A 19,451-nucleotide genomic window follows, 5' to 3' on the forward strand; every position below is an offset into this window, starting at 1 on the left:
ATCGCTGCGCTGGAGGTAGTAAGCAGTATTATCAAGCAGTTGCAGTATGTGACAGTATCGATAATAACAACACTACTAATGTGTACTGGAAGCAGTACCTTCCCATAAAGTCATCCTTCATGTCCATGTCTTTATCAAACACCTCCAGATGTAACCTGATGGAGCAACAAAACTCATCATTTATCATCTGGTACATGTATTCATAATGTGACGAGTTGCTACTTTACTGTGGCCAGCAAGCTTTCTACAAATGGATTAAGGATTAAATATTCTAAAACAAAAGATGCAGATTGGGCATTGATACTTTTATGTTGAAAGAACTCAATTGTACATCAATAACTCCTGTAACCACAAATCTCACTCTCTCAATTTCTGCGGCAGTTTTTCCTTGTGTATGGAAGGCATCAGCTGTCATTCAATATATAAGAACGTAGATCCTTGTCCGTTTCCAATTTCAAACCAATCTTCAACTTGAAAAAAGGTTTTGACACTGTAAAGCATAGAATAACCTAAACCATGTTGGTGTCATTCAACAGCTGTACTGTAATCTTACCTTGTCTAAGCTGTTGGGACCAAATTCTTGAGCGTCAACATCCTTCAGTATTCTGTTAAATGGATGGAGAATGCTGCACATGTAATTCATGTGGCAGCCAGAATATCTGTATTCATTAGTGCAGTCCAAAAAAGGAAAAGCAAGGCGATGGGGGCAGAAGGCATACCATGGAGCAGTCCAGAGACAAAAGAACTCCCAAAATCAGCTGGAGGAGGTCGCGGTCCACTGGGCAGTACACTGAAAAAAAATTTGGAGTGCCATTTACTTGAGCAAAGCTAGGTAACAATTTGCACGCACAATTCCCAAGCAACTTTTCCTTGGGAAATACTCTGGTCAAATTTACTTTTTTTGAATGAAAAGGGTACTCTTTGCTAGTAAATTTGACCCCAAACTACCTTTGAATCTACTTCAAAATCCATATAAATGTACTCGCTTTTCAGGATTGTTTAACTAGTTTTCCCTGACTTTATTTGGAGCAAATTATAAGTAATATTTACATGATTTAAGCTACCACCTACACCACTTTTCTAATATGATTGTGTAGTATTTTTTTTAAGATGGCCTTCTTTGAATGAAATGATCTTAACACATCTTCTACAAAACATTATTTCAAACCAGAACAGCTTCACTGCATTTGTACTAAAGCTGTATTTACTTCCAGATGGCGGTGCACAAAAACACAACACAGCCACAGGTTGAGGCACCTGTGAAATGAATTCAACATTTCATAACTAAACCAAAGACCTGGGATTTATTCCCTTAATTGGGAATCGTATTATTAGAATGATTATTTTTGACTTCCACTTTCCTCATGCAGGTATGGACTTCCCACACTAGTGTGCCAGTCGCCTCCTTCTGGACGTTTGGTGTCTACTATACACTCAGTTGGAGTCCACCTGCAGTAAATTCATTTGATTGGACATGATTTGGAAATATAATAACTGTCTATATAAGGTCCCACAGTTGACTGTGCATGTCAGAGCACAAACGCCAAGCATGAAGTCAAAAGAACTGTCTGTAGACCAGCGAGACAGGATTGTCTTGAGGCACAAATCTGGGGAAGGATACAGAAACACTTCAGCTGCTTTGAAGGTCCCAATGAGCACAGTGGCCTCCATCCCTACAGTGAAGCATGGTGGTGGCAGCATCATGCAGCAGCAGCAGGAACTGGCAGACTAGTCAGGATAGAAGGAAAAATGAATGCAACAATATATAGAGATATCCTGGATGAAAATATTGCTGCATTCATTTTTCCTTCTATCCTGGCTAGTCGAATAATGGGGGCCACTGTGCTCATTGGGACCTTCAAAGCAGCAGAAATGTTTCTGTATCCTTCCCCAGATTTGTGCCTCAAGACAATCCTGTCTCGCAGGTCTACAGACAGTTCTTTTGACTTCATGCTTGGCGTTTGTGCTCTGACATGCACAGTCAACTGTGGGACCTTATATAGACAGTTATTATCTCAAGGATGATCAGTGGAAAAAAGATGCACCTGAGCTCAATTTTGAGCTTCATGGCAAAGGCTGTGAATACTTATGTAAATGTGATTTTTTTGTTTTCTATTTTTAATAAATTCAAAAAAGTAAAAAAAAAAACTTTTTCACATTGTCATAATGGAGTATTTTGTGTAGAATTTTGAGGTAAGAGATTAAATTAATACAATTGGGAATGAGGCTGTAACTTGACAAAATGTGGAAAAAGTGAAGCGCTGTGAATACTTTCCGGATGTACTGTATGTGCCCTGGGATTGGCTGGCCACCGGTCCAGGGTGTACCCCGCCTCTCGCCCCAAATCAGGCTCCAGCATACCCCCACCCTAGTGAGGATAAGAGACATAGAAAATGAATGAATAACTAAACCATGTTGGTGTCATTCAACAGCTGTACTGTAATCTTACCTTGTCTAAGCTGTTGGGACCAAATTCTTGAGCGTCAACATCCTTCAGTATTCTGTTAAATGGATGGAGAATGCTGCACATGTAATTCATGTGGCAGCCAGAATATCTGTATTCATTAGTGCAGTCCAAAAAAGGAAAAGCAAGGCGATGGGGGCAGAAGGCATACCATGGAGCAGTCCAGAGACAAAAGAACTCCCAAAAGCAGCTGGAGGAGGTCGCGGTCCACTGGGCAGTACACTGAAAAAAAATTTGGAGTGCCATTTACTTGAGAAAAGCTAGGTAACAATTTGCACGCACAATTCCCAAGCAACTTTTCCTTGGGAAATACTCTGGTCAAATTTACTTTTTTTGAATGAAAAAGGTACTCTTTGCTAGTAAATTTGACCCCAAACTACCTTTGAATCTACTTCAAAATCCATATAAATGTACTCGCTTTTCAGGATTGTTTAACTAGTTTTCCCTGACTTTATTTGGAGCAATTTATAAGTAATATTTACATGATTTAAGCTACCACCTACACCACTTTTCTAATATGATTGTGTAGTATTTTTTTAAGATGGCCTTCTTTGAATGAAATGATCTTAACACATCTTCTACAAAACATTATTTCAAACCAGAACAGCTTCACTGCATTTGTACTAAAGCTGTATTTACTTCCAGATGACTGTGCACAAAAACACAACACAGCCACAGGTTGAGGCACCTGTGAAATGAATTCAACATTTCATAACTAAACCAAAGACCTGGGATTTATTCCCTTAATTGGGAATCGTATTATTAGAATGATTATTTTTTGACTTCCACTTTCCTCATGCAGGTATGGACTTCCCACACTAGTGTGCCAGTCGCCTCCTTCTGGACGTTTGGTGTCTACTATACACTCAATTGGAGTCCACCTGCAGTAAATTCAGTTGACTGGACATGATTTGGAAATACAATAACTGTCTATATAAGGTCCCACAGTTGACTGTGCATGTCAGAGCACAAACGCCAAGCATGAAGTCAAAAGAACTGTCTGTAGACCTGCGAGACAGGATTGTCTTGAGGCACAAATCTGGGGAAGGATACAGAAACATTTCTGCTGCTTTGAAGGTCCCAATGAGCACAGTGGCCCCCATTATTCGACCAGCCAGGATAGAAGGAAAAATGAATGCAGCAATATTTTCATCCAGGATATCTCTATATATTGTTGCATTCATTTTTCCTTCTATCCTGACTAGTCTGCCAGTTCCTGCTGCTGAAAAACATCCCCACAGCATGATGCTGCCACCACCATGCTTCACTGTAGGGATGGAGGCCACTGTGCTCATTGGGACCTTCAAAGCAGCAGAAATGTTTCTGTATCCTTCCCCAGATTTGTGCCTCAAGACAATCCTGTCTCGCAGGTCTACAGACAGTTCTTTTGACTTCATGCTTGGCGTTTGTGCTCTGACATGCAGTCAACTGTGGGACCTTATATAGACAGTTATTATCTCAAGGATGATCAGTGGAAAAAAGATGCACCTGAGCTCAATTTTGAGCTTCATGGCAAAGGCTGTGAATACTTATGTAAATGTGATTTTTTTGTTTTCTATTTTTAATAAATTCAAAAAAGTAAAAAAAAAACTTTTTCACATTGTCATAATGGAGTATTTTGTGTAGAATTTTGAGGTAAGAGATTAAATTAATACAATTGGGAATGAGGCTGTAACTTGACAAAATGTGGAAAAAGTGAAGCGCTGTGAATACTTTCCGGATGCACTGTATGTGCCCTGGGATTGGCTGGCCACCGGTCCAGGGTGTACCCCGCCTCTCGCCCCAAATCAGGCTCCAGCATACCCCCACCCTAGTGAGGATAAGAGACATAGAAAATGAATGAATAACTAAACCATGTTGGTGTCATTCAACAGCTGTACTGTAATCTTACCTTGTCTAAGCTGTTGGGACCAAATTCTTGAGCGTCAACATCCTTCAGTATTCTGTTAAATGGATGGAGAATGCTGCACATGTAATTCATGTGGCAGCCAGAATATCTGTATTCATTAGTGCAGTCCAAAAAAGGAAAAGCAAGGCGATGGGGGCAGAAGGCATACCATGGAGCAGTCCAGAGACAAAAGAACTCCCAAAAACAGCTGGAGGAGGTCGCGGTCCACTGGGCAGTACACTGAAAAAAAATTTGGAGTGCCATTTACTTGAGAAAAGCTAGGTAACAATTTGCACGCACAATTCCCAAGCAACTTTTCCTTGGGAAATACTCTGGTCAAATTTACTTTTTTTGAATGAAAAAGGTACTCTTTGCTAGTAAATTTGACCCCAAACTACCTTTGAATCTACTTCAAAATCCATATAAATGTACTCGCTTTTCAGGATTGTTTAACTAGTTTTCCCTGACTTTATTTGGAGCAAATTATAAGTAATATTTACATGATTTAAGCTACCACCTACACCACTTTTCTAATATGATTGTGTAGTATTTTTTTAAGATGGCCTTCTTTGAATGAAATGATCTTAACACATCTTCTACAAAACATTATTTCAAACCAGAACAGCTTCACTGCATTTGTAGTAAAGCTGTATTTACTTCCAGATGACGGTGCACAAAAACACAACACAGCCACAGGTTGAGGCACCTGTGAAATGAATTCAACATTTCATAACTAAACCAAAGACCTGGGATTTATTCCCTTAATTGGGAATCGTATTATTAGAATGATTATTTTTTGACTTCCACTTTCCTCATGCAGGTATGGACTTCCCACACTAGTGTGCCAGTCGCCTCCTTCTGGACGTTTGGTGTCTACTATACACTCAATTGGAGTCCACCTGCAGTAAATTCAGTTGACTGGACATGATTTGGAAATACAATAACTGTCTATATAAGGTCCCACAGTTGACTGTGCATGTCAGAGCACAAACGCCAAGCATGAAGTCAAAAGAACTGTCTGTAGACCTGCGAGACAGGATTGTCTTGAGGCACAAATCTGGGGAAGGATACAGAAACATTTCTGCTGCTTTGAAGGTCCCAATGAGCACAGTGGCCCCCATTATTCGACTAGCCAGGATAGAAGGAAAAATGAATGCAGCAATATTTTCATCCAGGATATCTCTATATATTGTTGCATTCATTTTTCCTTCTATCCTGACTAGTCTGCCAGTTCCTGCTGCTGAAAAACATCCCCACAGCATGATGCTGCCACCACCATGCTTCACTGTAGGGATGGAGGCCACTGTGCTCATTGGGACCTTCAAAGCAGCAGAAATGTTTCTGTATCCTTCCCCAGATTTGTGCCTCAAGACAATCCTGTCTCGCAGGTCTACAGACAGTTCTTTTGACTTCATGCTTAGCGTTTGTGCTCTGACATGCACAGTCAACTGTGGGACCTTATATAGACAGTTATTATCTCAAGGATGATCAGTGGAAAAAAGATGCACCTGAGCTCAATTTTGAGCTTCATGGCAAAGGCTGTGAATACTTATGTAAATGTGATTTTTTTGTTTTCTATTTTTAATAAATTCAAAAAAGTAAAAAAAAAAAAACTTTTTCACATTGTCATAATGGAGTATTTTGTGTAGAATTTTGAGGTAAGAGATTAAATTAATACAATTGGGAATGAGGCTGTAACTTGACAAAATGTGGAAAAAGTGAAGCGCTGTGAATACTTTCCGGATGTACTGTATGTGCCCTGGGATTGGCTGGCCACCGGTCCAGGGTGTACCCCGCCTCTCGCCCCAAATCAGGCTCCAGCATACCCCCACCCTAGTGAGGATAAGAGACATAGAAAATGAATGAATAACTAAACCATGTTGGTGTCATTCAACAGCTGTACTGTAATCTTACCTTGTCTAAGCTGTTGGGACCAAATTCTTGAGCGTCAACATCCTTCAGTATTCTGTTAAATGGATGGAGAATGCTGCACATGTAATTCATGTGGCAGCCAGAATATCTGTATTCATTAGTGCAGTCCAAAAAAGGAAAAGCAAGGCGATGGGGGCAGAAGGCATACCATGGAGCAGTCCAGAGACAAAAGAACTCCCAAAAGCAGCTGGAGGAGGTCGCGGTCCACTGGGCAGTACACTGAAAAAAAATTTGGAGTGCCATTTACTTGAGAAAAGCTAGGTAACAATTTGCACGCACAATTCCCAAGCAACTTTTCCTTGGGAAATACTCTGGTCAAATTTACTTTTTTTGAATGAAAAAGGTACTCTTTGCTAGTAAATTTGACCCCAAACTACCTTTGAATCTACTTCAAAATCCATATAAATGTACTCGCTTTTCAGGATTGTTTAACTAGTTTTCCCTGACTTTATTTGAATATGATTGTGTAGTATTTTTTAAGATGGCCTTCTTTGAATGAAATGATCTTAACACATCTTCTACAAAACATTATTTCAAACCAGAACAGCTTCACTGCATTTGTACTAAAGCTGTATTTACTTCCAGATGACGGTGCACAAAAACACAACACAGCCACAGGTTGAGGCACCTGTGAAATGAATTCAACATTTCATAACTAAACCAAAGACCTGGGATTTATTCCCTTAATTGGGAATCGTATTATTAGAATGATTATTTTTTGACTTCCACTTTCCTCATGCAGGTATGGACTTCCCACACTAGTGTGCCAGTCGCCTCCTTCTGGACTTTTGGTGTCTACTATACACTCAATTGGAGTCCACCTGCAGTAAATTCAGTTGATTGGACATGATTTGGAAATATAATAACCTTTTTCACATTGTCATAATGGAGTATTTTGAGGTAAGAGATTAAATTAATACAATTTGGAATGAGGCTGTAACTTGACAAAATGTGGAAAAAGTGAAGCGCTGTGAATACTTTCCGGATGCGCTGTATGTGCCCTGGGATTGGCTGGCCACCGGTCCAGGGTGTACCCCGCCTCTCGCCCCAAATCAGGCTCCAGCATACCCCCACCCTAGTGAGGATAAGAGACATAGAAAATGAATGAATAACTAAACCATGTTGGTGTCATTCAACAGCTGTACTGTAATCTTACCTTGTCTAAGCTGTTGGGACCAAATTCTTGAGCGTCAACATCCTTCAGTATTCTGTTAAATGGATGGTCAAATTTATATCTGGCCCTAACGAGCCCTAGCCAGCCCTAAAGAGCCCTGGCCCCAACTCGCCCTAGCCAGCCCTGGCCCCAACTCGCCCTAGCCCCAACTCGCCCTAGCCAGCCCTGGCCCCAACTCGCCCTAGCCAGCCCTAAAGAGCCCTGGCCCCAACTCGCCCTAGCCAGCCCTAACTCGGCCCTAAAACCCTCCTCCAACCATAGCCCTAAAACCCTAACCCAAACATTCAAACGAGATCTATGTTGACTACTTACCCAACGGCGCAGCGCAGACTACTCATGTTTCCTTCGGTTAGCTGGTCCGTTGATACCACCATTCTCTGCCAGTCTGTCTTCTTCCTCTTTTGTTTCAACGCTCCAAGGCGTATTACTGCCCTCCACAGGTTGGGCACAAGTGTAAGAAGGCTGGGGGGGCTGGGGCGAGGGAGTGGGGGGCTGGGGTGTGGGACGGGGGAGGCTGGGCCTAAATGTAGAAGGCTGGGGGGCTCGGGGACTGGGGTGTGGAAGGCTGGGCCCAAATGAGGAAGGCAGGGGGTGAGGGAGGGGGGAGGCTGCTATTTCTACTTGCTATGTACTGCCAACTAGGGGTCACTTTAAAGTAATGCTATTCTACTCGGTAAATACCACCATCTCGTGGTCACTTTAATGGACTGCTGCTTCCAACAATGCAATCTCAATGGGCGACGTTTTTCGCCAGTAACTCCCCAACGAAAGGTCGTATAAACATAGAACCGACTTCTGCCTACACAAATTCAGCTGCAAGCTTTCCGTTGAGACCCCCAAGCCAAACAAACTTGGGTGCCCTCATTCCATCCCAAGACCTGCAAAACATCCTTACCGCCAAAGGACAAAACCCCTGAGACTCCAGCGCTACCCCCTGGGTCAGCACCCAGCGCAAACGCACGAGGAAAGAGAAAAACCTTGACCAAGGTCAGCCACCGGGAGAGGAATCCGGCGATTACGGTGACCAGCTGTCCCTGCTCTTGGATCTGATGGCGCGAGGGGAATCGGTTCCCCCCACTCCCCCACCAACCCGGGCCACAGAGGCCCTTCGGCGTTGGGAGTCAGAATTCGCTTTCTGTTGAGAACCCTAAGAAATTGAAAAATAGAATCCAGGAATATGAACCTGTAAAACCTGTAAAACCTCATCCCAAGACCTGCAAAACATGCTTACCGCCGAAGGACAAAACCCCTGAGACTCCAGCGCTACCGCACGAGTAAAGAGAAAAACCTCGACCAAGGTCAGCCACCGGGAGAGGAATCCGACCATTACGGTGACCAGCTGTCCCTGCTCTTGGATCTGATGGCGCGAGGGGAATTGGTTCCCCCCACTCCCCCACCAACCCGGGCCACAGAGGCCCTTCGGCGTTGGGAGTCAGAATTCGCTTTCCGTTGAGAACCCTAAGAAATTGAAACCTGTGAAACCTGTGAAACCTGTGAAACCTGTGAAACCTGTGAAACCTGTGAAACCTGTAAAACCTGTAAAACCTGTAAAACCTGTAAAACCTGTAAAACCTGTAAAACCTGTAAAACCTGTAAAACCTGTAAAACCTGTAAAACCTGTAAAACCTGTAAAACCTGTAAAACCTGTAAAACCTTATCCCAAGACCTGCAAAACATCCTTACCGCCGAAGGACAAAACCCCTGAGACTCCAGCGCTACCGCACGAGTAAAGAGAAAAACCTCGACCAAGGTCAGCCACCGGGAGAGGAATCCGACGATTACGGTGACCAGCTGTCCCTGCTCTTGGATCTGATGGCGCGAGGGGAATCGGTTCCCCCCACTCCCCCACCAACCCAGGCCACAGAGGCCCTTCGGCGTTGGGAGTCAGAATTCGCTTTCCGTTGAGAACCCTAAGAAATTGAAAAATAGAATCCAGGAATATGAACCCTGTGAACCCTGTAAAACCTGTAAAACCTGTAAATCCTCATCCCAAGACCTGCAAAACATCCTTACCGCCAGAGGACAAAACCCCTGAGACTCCAGCGCTACCGCACGAGGAAAGAGAAAAACCTCGACCAAGGTCAGCCACCGGGAGAGGAATCCGACGATTACGGTGACCAGCTGTCCCTGCTCTTGGATCTGATGGCGCGAGGGGAATCGGTTCCCCCCACTCCCCCACCAACCCAGGCCACAGAGGCCCTTCGGCATTGGGAGTCAGAATTCGCTTTCCGTTGAGAACCCTAGAGAAATTGAAAAATAGAATCCAGGAATATGAACCTGAATATGAACCGACATTGCTTCAAACAATATTATGTGTGTTAGCCTGTTAAACTATTCAATCTGCAACATTTTACACACACACTGAATGTTGAACCTGAATTTGCCAACAAATAGTTTAACGTCTGTCACCCCCTTGTGACAGCTCTTAGTTTTCCTCAGTTCCTCGTTCATGCCCTTGTTTTGTATTTCCTTCCTGTGTTGCTCTGCTGTGTTTTCAGTTGATGTCCATTATCTCCCGCACCTGTTTCTCATTATTTGTGATGCCTATTTGGTTCAGGTGCGCGCTCCTTTCTTTGTTGGGTCATTGATGTTGTTTTCTCTGTTGAACATGCTAGTGCGTTGGTCTGCTGCATAGTATCAACAATAAATGCCTTTTTACCTGCTATTGGGTCCTCATCTCTGCATCCTGGGGTCGTGCCGTAAAGCTCCCAAGCCGGAACGTGACAACCTCTCTGTGCTAACCACAAAAAAGAAAAATAATTATCTAACCAGATCATTTAACTTTGAGACAGACAACATGTGGTGCTAAAGTTAGCTTTCTGCTTGTTTAAAGCATCGGCAGCTTACCGGAGCAAAGGTAGCTTAACACACAGCCAGTGCAATCCTAGCCTCAAGAGGCTGACACTGCACTTCCTGCAAGCCCTCCAAAATGCACGCCAGGTCCTCAACAACCAACCCCGCTGCAAATTAAAACAACCATGGCTGCGGTCACATGATGCACCGTCACCGGTACACGCCCAGTAATTTTATGCCTACCTTTCACATACGCTGCTGATGGCACGACAGACCAGAGCCCGCCACCGGAGCGCGCCAACACAGCCTCGACAGGTGAACAGCAAGGAACAATGAGCGCCCCGGTGACGCCAAGACCCATCAATAACCCTGGCACCGCCTCGCAATCGAGCCCCAACAGCTGATGCCAATTCAGGTGGAAGCGCAACAACGCTCAACCTACCAAAAATGCTGCACATGTAATTCATGTGGCAGCAAGAATATCTGTATTCATTAGTGCAGTTCATTAGTGGAGTGGAGTATTTTGAGGTAAGAGATTAAATTAATACAATTTGGAATGAGGCTGTAACTTGACAAAATGTGGAAAAAGTGAAGCGCTGTGAATACTTTCCGGATGCACTGTATGTGCCCTGGGATTGGCTGGCCACCGGTCCAGGGTGTACCCCGCCTCTCGCCCCAAATCAGGCTCCAGCATACCCCAACCCTAGTGAGGATAAGACATAGAAAAGAGTTTCTACCGGAGTGTCCACCAAACTTGACCTAAGAACCCAATGTAGCATGAAAACCAAATAAGACCTGAGACTAGTGTGCTTGGATATACGCAGCGCTCACTTTTGCATCACATCTGCCTCCCGTTTCTGCTGCTCAGTCGAGCGGTCGGAGTCTTTGGAAGTGAATTTAGCCTCATGATCACCACGAGGACATTTGCTCGGAATCAGCATCTGCAACAATTGCATGTGAAGTCTGGTGCGAGTTAAGACTAGAATGAGAGATCGCCTACCTTGAGTTCAGCTCGAAGAAGAATCTGACTCTCTGGGGAGGCGCCATCCAGATGGAACCACTGATCCAGGACCAGTTCTGGTTCCGAGAGCAGCTCTCTGATTGGGACGACTAAGGAACCCATGGGCAACGTCCAGCTGTGAGAGAGCTGGAGAAACAAAGTGTAAAGGTAGTAATACAAGTCAAGTTTGTTGATATCACATGGTGGAAATACTAAAAATAATATTGTTAACTTACCTTGACAACAACATTCTCTTCTCTAGGGTCATGAACCAGGAAGCAGAACGCCTCATTCCACTGAGGTGATGTCGTGCGATCACACACCTACAGCAAAGATGGACGTGTTAGTCCCGGATGCCAATACCCTGGTTATTATTTGGCTAGTTGCCACGCTTAGTAGTCTCACAGTAGTTTTGTGGGATGTTTTTCCAAGAAGCATATCCGCTCCCACTTTTGGCTCTTTTCCACTCTTTTCCACCTGTTGACACGCCACATGGGTCATAATAAAACACAGATCATGCCTCCTCAGTACCTCCTCGACTCACTTACTGGTAAACCATCTGCTTGTTCGATGAAGACAAACAAAAGTCCCACAGATGGAACGGCTTTGTTCTGGTAGGACTGCCTGGAGTAGAACTTGAGAATCTGAAGAGAATGGTTCGATATTAGTATTTTTTATAGTTGAATGAAGCATTAGTACGCTTTTTCTTCTTCTGGAAGCACCCCCCTTATCCAGTTGGTCTGCCTCCGAGGCTGTTGGAAGCCATTCCAGGATCAGGTGAACGCGACCTGACTTGACATCACTGAGCGTGTACTGATACACTGATACATAAAACACACACAATCCTTTGAATGCTTGAACAATTCAATGACAATAATATAAGCCGTTTCCATACCTGATCCGTGTACTGAGAATCAATTATGTCCTTCAGTTTGACCTTCAGCCTGCATGTTGAGAAACATGACAATTATTTCAACCACTTGATAATGGAATGGATTTCTTTTCTCTAATTCATGTTTATTTTTATTTATTTACACTGCAATATTTGATATTTATACATATATATTTAATATCATTTGCGTTCTACATGAATGTTCTAAATGATTCCAACCATATCAAATTCTACAACCTGTCTTTAATATACTGTAAGTGTGTGACATAATTTTTCTTGTGAATCGGACAATAAAGTGTAGATAAAGGAGGATGGCGGTGCTCTTCTCAATACTGGCATCGCTGCGCTGGAGGTAGTAAGCAGTATTATCAAGCAGTTGCAGTATGTGACAGTATCGATAATAACAACACTACTAATGTGTACTGGAAGCAGTACCTTCCCATAAAGTCATCCTTCATGTCCATGTCTTTATCAAACACCTCCAGATGTAACCTGATGGAGCAACAAAACTCATCATTTATCATCTGGTACATGTATTCATAATGTGACGAGTTGCTACTTTACTGTGGCCAGCAAGCTTTCTACAAATGGATTAAGGATTAAATATTCTAAAACAAAAGATGCAGATTGGGCATTGATACTTTTATGTTGAAAGAACTCAATTGTACATCAATAACTCCTGTAACCACAAATCTCACTCTCTCAATTTCTGCGGCAGTTTTTCCTTGTGTATGGAAGGCATCAGCTGTCATTCAATATATAAGAACGTAGATCCTTGTCCGTTTCCAATTTCAAACCAATCTTCGACTTGAAAAAAGGTTTTGACACTGTAAAGCATAGAATAACCTAAACCATGTTGGTGTCATTCAACAGCTGTACTGTAATCTTACCTTGTCTAAGCTGTTGGGACCAAATTCTTGAGCGTCAACATCCTTCAGTATTCTGTTAAATGGATGGAGAATGCTGCACATGTAATTCATGTGGCAGCCAGAATATCTGTATTCATTAGTGCAGTCCAAAAAAGGAAAAGCAAGGCGATGGGGGCAGAAGGCATACCATGGAGCAGTCCAGAGACAAAAGAACTCCCAAAATCAGCTGGAGGAGGTCGCGGTCCACTGGGCAGTACACTGAAAAAAAATTTGGAGTGCCATTTACTTGAGCAAAGCTAGGTAACAATTTGCACGCACAATTCCCAAGCAACTTTTCCTTGGGAAATACTCTGGTCAAATTTACTTTTTTTGAATGAAAAAGGTACTCTTTGCTAGTAAATTTGACCCCAAACTACCTTTGAATCTACTTCAAAATCCATATAAATGTACTCGCTTTTCAGGATTGTTTAACTAGTTTTCCCTGACTTTATTTGGAGCAAATTATAAGTAATATTTACATGATTTAAGCTACCACCTACACCACTTTTCTAATATGATTGTGTAGTATTTTTTTTAAGATGGCCTTCTTTGAATGAAATGATCTTAACACATCTTCTACAAAACATTATTTCAAACCAGAACAGCTTCACTGCATTTGTACTAAAGCTGTATTTACTTCCAGATGGCGGTGCACAAAAACACAACACAGCCACAGGTTGAGGCACCTGTGAAATTAATTCAACATTTCATAACTAAACCAAAGACCTGGGATTTATTCCCTTAATTGGGAATCGTATTATTAGAATGATTATTTTTGACTTCCACTTTCCTCATGCAGGTATGGACTTCCCACACTAGTGTGCCAGTCGCCTCCTTCTGGACGTTTGGTGTCTACTATACACTCAGTTGGAGTCCACCTGCAGTAAATTCAGTTGATTGGACATGATTTGGAAATATAATAACTGTCTATATAAGGTCCCACAGTTGACTGTGCATGTCAGAGCACAAACGCCAAGCATGAAGTCAAAAGAACTGTCTGTAGACCAGCGAGACAGGATTGTCTTGAGGCACAAATCTGGGGAAGGATACAGAAACACTTCAGCTGCTTTGAAGGTCCCAATGAGCACAGTGGCCTCCATCCCTACAGTGAAGCATGGTGGTGGCAGCATCATGCAGCAGCAGCAGGAACTGGCAGACTAGTCAGGATAGAAGGAAAAATGAATGCAACAATATATAGAGATATCCTGGATGAAAATATTGCTGCATTCATTTTTCCTTCTATCCTGGCTAGTCGAATAATGGGGGCCACTGTGCTCATTGGGACCTTCAAAGCAGCAGAAATGTTTCTGTATCCTTCCCCAGATTTGTGCCTCAAGACAATCCTGTCTCGCAGGTCTACAGACAGTTCTTTTGACTTCATGCTTGGCGTTTGTGCTCTGACATGCACAGTCAACTGTGGGACCTTATATAGACAGTTATTATCTCAAGGATGATCAGTGGAAAAAAGATGCACCTGAGCTCAATTTTGAGCTTCATGGCAAAGGCTGTGAATACTTATGTAAATGTGATTTTTTTGTTTTCTATTTTTAATAAATTCAAAAAAGTAAAAAAAAAACTTTTTCACATTGTCATAATGGAGTATTTTGTGTAGAATTTTGAGGTAAGAGATTAAATTAATACAATTGGGAATGAGGCTGTAACTTGACAAAATGTGGAAAAAGTGAAGCGCTGTGAATACTTTCCGGATGCACTGTATGTGCCCTGGGATTGGCTGGCCACCGGTCCAGGGTGTACCCCGCCTCTCGCCCCAAATCAGGCTCCAGCATACCCCCACCCTAGTGAGGATAAGAGACATAGAAAATGAATGAATAACTAAACCATGTTGGTGTCATTCAACAGCTGTACTGTAATCTTACCTTGTCTAAGCTGTTGGGACCAAATTCTTGAGCGTCAACATCCTTCAGTATTCTGTTAAATGGATGGAGAATGCTGCACATGTAATTCATGTGGCAGCCAGAATATCTGTATTCATTAGTGCAGTCCAAAAAAGGAAAAGCAAGGCGATGGGGGCAGAAGGCATACCATGGAGCAGTCCAGAGACAAAAGAACTCCCAAAAACAGCTGGAGGAGGTCGCGGTCCACTGGGCAGTACACTGAAAAAAAATTTGGAGTGCCATTTACTTGAGAAAAGCTAGGTAACAATTTGCACGCACAATTCCCAAGCAACTTTTCCTTGGGAAATACTCTGGTCAAATTTACTTTTTTTGAATGAAAAAGGTACTCTTTGCTAGTAAATTTGACCCCAAACTACCTTTGAATCTACTTCAAAATCCATATAAATGTACTCGCTTTTCAGGATTGTTTAACTAGTTTTCCCTGACTTTATTTGGAGCAAATTATAAGTAATATTTACATGATTTAAGCTACCACCTACACCACTTTTCTAATATGATTGTGTAGTATTTTTTTAAGATGGCCTTCTTTGAATGAAATGATCTTAACACATCTTCTACAAAACATTATTTCAAACCAGAACAGCTTCACTGCATTTGTAGTAAAGCTGTATTTACTTCCAGATGACGGTGCACAAAAACACAACACAGCCACAGGTTGAGGCACCTGTGAAATGAATTCAACATTTCATAACTAAACCAAAGACCTGGGATTTATTCCCTTAATTGGGAATCGTATTATTAGAATGATTATTTTTTGACTTCCACTTTCCTCATGCAGGTATGGACTTCCCACACTAGTGTGCCAGTCGCCTCCTTCTGGACGTTTGGTGTCTACTATACACTCAATTGGAGTCCACCTGCAGTAAATTCAGTTGACTGGACATGATTTGGAAATACAATAACTGTCTATATAAGGTCCCACAGTTGACTGTGCATGTCAGAGCACAAACGCCAAGCATGAAGTCAAAAGAACTGTCTGTAGACCTGCGAGACAGGATTGTCTTGAGGCACAAATCTGGGGAAGGATACAGAAACATTTCTGCTGCTTTGAAGGTCCCAATGAGCACAGTGGCCCCCATTATTCGACTAGCCAGGATAGAAGGAAAAATGAATGCAGCAATATTTTCATCCAGGATATCTCTATATATTGTTGCATTCATTTTTCCTTCTATCCTGACTAGTCTGCCAGTTCCTGCTGCTGAAAAACATCCCCACAGCATGATGCTGCCACCACCATGCTTCACTGTAGGGATGGAGGCCACTGTGCTCATTGGGACCTTCAAAGCAGCAGAAATGTTTCTGTATCCTTCCCCAGATTTGTGCCTCAAGACAATCCTGTCTCGCAGGTCTACAGACAGTTCTTTTGACTTCATGCTTAGCGTTTGTGCTCTGACATGCACAGTCAACTGTGGGACCTTATATAGACAGTTATTATCTCAAGGATGATCAGTGGAAAAAAGATGCACCTGAGCTCAATTTTGAGCTTCATGGCAAAGGCTGTGAATACTTATGTAAATGTGATTTTTTTGTTTTCTATTTTTAATAAATTCAAAAAAGTAAAAAAAAAAAAACTTTTTCACATTGTCATAATGGAGTATTTTGTGTAGAATTTTGAGGTAAGAGATTAAATTAATACAATTGGGAATGAGGCTGTAACTTGACAAAATGTGGAAAAAGTGAAGCGCTGTGAATACTTTCCGGATGTACTGTATGTGCCCTGGGATTGGCTGGCCACCGGTCCAGGGTGTACCCCGCCTCTCGCCCCAAATCAGGCTCCAGCATACCCCCACCCTAGTGAGGATAAGAGACATAGAAAATGAATGAATAACTAAACCATGCTAAACCATGTTGGTGTCATTCAACAGCTGTACTGTAATCTTACCTTGTCTAAGCTGTTGGGACCAAATTCTTGAGCGTCAACATCCTTCAGCATTCTGTTAAATGGATGGAGAAATCATTTCAATTATGGCAACTACAAAATCTAAAATCATCACAATGGTTAGTAGTCCAAACGACAAAGCTGCTTGACAATATTTGTTGGGTTTTTTTTTTTGTTTTTTTTTTTTTTAAACAAAACACTCAAAATCAACTTAGTTCTTAACCCTAAGATGCATGAGTGACTGGACCCTACACTCTTCCATAAGAGTCCATATTTCTTGAAATGTATAAAAGCTAAGTTAAAAATTTGAATGGTATTATATTGAAAACATGTTTTTTTCGGAATAACTGGAATATGAAATGATAAAAAAAAAATTCATTATGAAGATATTTCAAGAAAACAACCTGACTGGGTCATTTTTGACCCACTTATGCATCTATGGGTTAATACACATTTTTCATCTGTGTCTTGAAACCTAACCTAAACAAAACTCTTTTTTCCTCACAACGGGATATCGTTGAGGAACTCCATTATCCAACTCTTTAAATCAATAAAACTTAAAAGGCTAAACTGCCATTTCCAGATTCAAATAACCATATACATATTGTAATGTTACCTTCTGTAGGGGTTGGCCACCTTGACCCCGGCGGCGGCCTCTCTGTGGCGCGTCCTTCACCCCAGGTGTCTAGAGATGGTGTATGTGTATAGGTGAAATTAAAGTTCCAAAATTCACTTCCATGGAATACTTGTCACAAACAAAAACTCCCGCTCCCCGACGGTATCCACAAGACTCAGGTCGCTAGCATACTTCAACAAATGTTTGCGCTACACGCGGTTCCCATGGCTTAGAGGACACTGCTGCTGCCAAAATAATCACATAACATATATAAAAGGGACGAATCCTTACACATTTAATAAACATAAAAATCTCCTGTTCTGCAACCGAAAACAGCTCGCAGTTGATAGCGAGCTAGCTCGCTAGCTAGCTAGCTGGCTGGCAGGCTAAAGGTAAGCTAATGCTAACGTCGCGTATGTCACATTATGACACTGACGTAAACATTGAACAGGAACAGGAAAGGTGACAGAAAACAAGTCAGATAAGCATATGACCTACCCATATGGCTCCACATCGATGAATTTCCTTGTTAAACGACTGTCCACGTCGTCTTCCGTCGTCTTCCATTGTCTTCCCGTGAAAACATGGCGCCCTCGAACTTCGCCTTGGGAAGTCTGAGCTCAAACGATCCTCTGACGCATGCGCAGAATGGCATGGCACAAGGTGGCCATGTTCACTGTGAGTAGCTGCTGCAATCAATTACAGGTGTGACCGGTGGACCAGCCTCCTGCCATAGAAGGGAGTTCTGTAAAACAAAAAAAGGAGGGAAAGCGCAGTCAATATGCTTTCAAACTATATAGAATTCAGCCTGCTGTCTGCTTTAGTTTTTTGAATATGAGCCTCTGAAGTTGAAGGCCGTGTGCTACTTAAGCTAGCTCAATGTATGCCGTTTAAAGGTCACTTAAAGCCATTTAACAATTATAATGTTTTAATAGCGTGTACAAAGAGTACAGAGAGTTTGCGTACTTACTACTCACACTTGTTCAATTTTCTTCAAAGTGCGTAAGAAGCAGGTTGCCCTCAGGCCGTCCCTCTTTTATTTGAAACCGCTCTATAGCGTGCCGGGCGGGGCTTCCGGCCGTCCGTGCTTCATCTGAATGTTGCGACCATCGTTTCCGGAAAGTGCGTCATGGCCCTTTAAGAAAAATGGCATTGTGGGAAGTCTGTGTGCTGTAGTTCTGCGTTTTTGGCACTAGGTGTCTCTGTTCTGCTTGTACACAGTGTGAACGCACTTAAGTGCAAGTATGCAAGTGTATGTTAAAAGTTGGCTTCTGCATGCATGTGCTTCTACCATATAAGACCATTCACTCGGGAAAGAGACGCCCACAGGAGGACTGAGGCTTCCAAAAGAAGACTTTGACTTTGTACCGCCCATAAGCGAGATAGGTCAGAGTCATCCAAGCTCTCGTCCACCTGTTATTTTTGGAGAAAAGGTCTCTGATTTGCTGTGCTAACCCACTGTTCTTTTAAGGAGAAGGACCTTTGGTCAAGCAACTTTTTCCTACGGAGCGACAAATTCTTGGAACTCCACACCAAGTGCCTGATCTACCCACTATTGCTTCATTTTCCAAGCATCTTCAACTTTGGAAAATCAAACCCGTTGCCACTGATTGTGATCATTTTTAACTTGTCCACTGCTGCTGATTTGTTGTGTGTTATTATCTATTGTATGTTATAATGTTGCATTTTTACATAGTTGGGTAGCCACAAATTATAACTGCTAATTCATTATTGTAGTATGTCATAAGTCTGTAATTCTGTCATCATTTATCTTTTATTCTTAGGCAGGAGAGCAACGTGCAATTCAACAAGCACTTTATATTTCTGTTCTATACACTCTAAAAAAAAATATAGTGGCTCAGCTTAATTCAATGAAGGTAACAATTTGCGTCAATCTTTTTAAGAAATTCCAACTAAAACCTTTCAGTAAATCCAACAAGTCTTTTAATGTTATTAACTAAGTTATTTAAGGACAACCGACATGATTTA

At 42.3% G+C, this 19,451-nt stretch overlaps 3 long non-coding RNA genes across 4 annotated transcripts; all 3 read right to left on the reverse strand.

The window, feature by feature from the left end:
- Nucleotides 1-9,341: 9,341 nt before the first annotated feature.
- Nucleotides 9,342-10,807, reverse strand: LOC144899617 (uncharacterized). Of its 2 annotated transcripts, XR_013627891.1 has the most exons (5): nt 10,495-10,807; nt 10,306-10,418; nt 10,118-10,195; nt 9,472-9,698; nt 9,342-9,368 (listed from the first exon to the last, which is right to left on the reverse strand). It is a non-coding gene; the product is annotated as an uncharacterized LOC144899617 (long non-coding RNA). The 2 variants fall into 2 exon arrangements; XR_013627890.1 differs by lacking the exon at nt 9,342-9,368 and having other exon boundaries at nt 9,450-9,698.
- Nucleotides 10,808-11,173: 366 nt separating this feature from the next.
- On the reverse strand, nt 11,174-11,508 carry LOC144899697 (uncharacterized). The gene is made up of 3 exons (XR_013628037.1): nt 11,488-11,508; nt 11,252-11,398; nt 11,174-11,192 (listed from the first exon to the last, which is right to left on the reverse strand). It is a non-coding gene; the product is annotated as an uncharacterized LOC144899697 (long non-coding RNA).
- A 5,752-nt stretch (nt 11,509-17,260) lies between these two features.
- LOC144899618 (uncharacterized) lies at nt 17,261-18,569 on the reverse strand. The gene is made up of 3 exons (XR_013627892.1): nt 18,433-18,569; nt 17,961-18,207; nt 17,261-17,531 (listed from the first exon to the last, which is right to left on the reverse strand). It is a non-coding gene; the product is annotated as an uncharacterized LOC144899618 (long non-coding RNA).
- Between the last annotated feature and the right edge of the window lie 882 nt (nt 18,570-19,451).

This window comes from Doryrhamphus excisus, linkage group LG8 (assembly GCF_037039965.1).
Source record: "Doryrhamphus excisus strain RoL-2023G ecotype Guam linkage group LG8, RoL_Dexc_Guam_v1.1, whole genome shotgun sequence".
NCBI classification, from domain to species: domain Eukaryota; kingdom Metazoa; phylum Chordata; class Actinopteri; order Syngnathiformes; family Syngnathidae; genus Doryrhamphus; species Doryrhamphus excisus.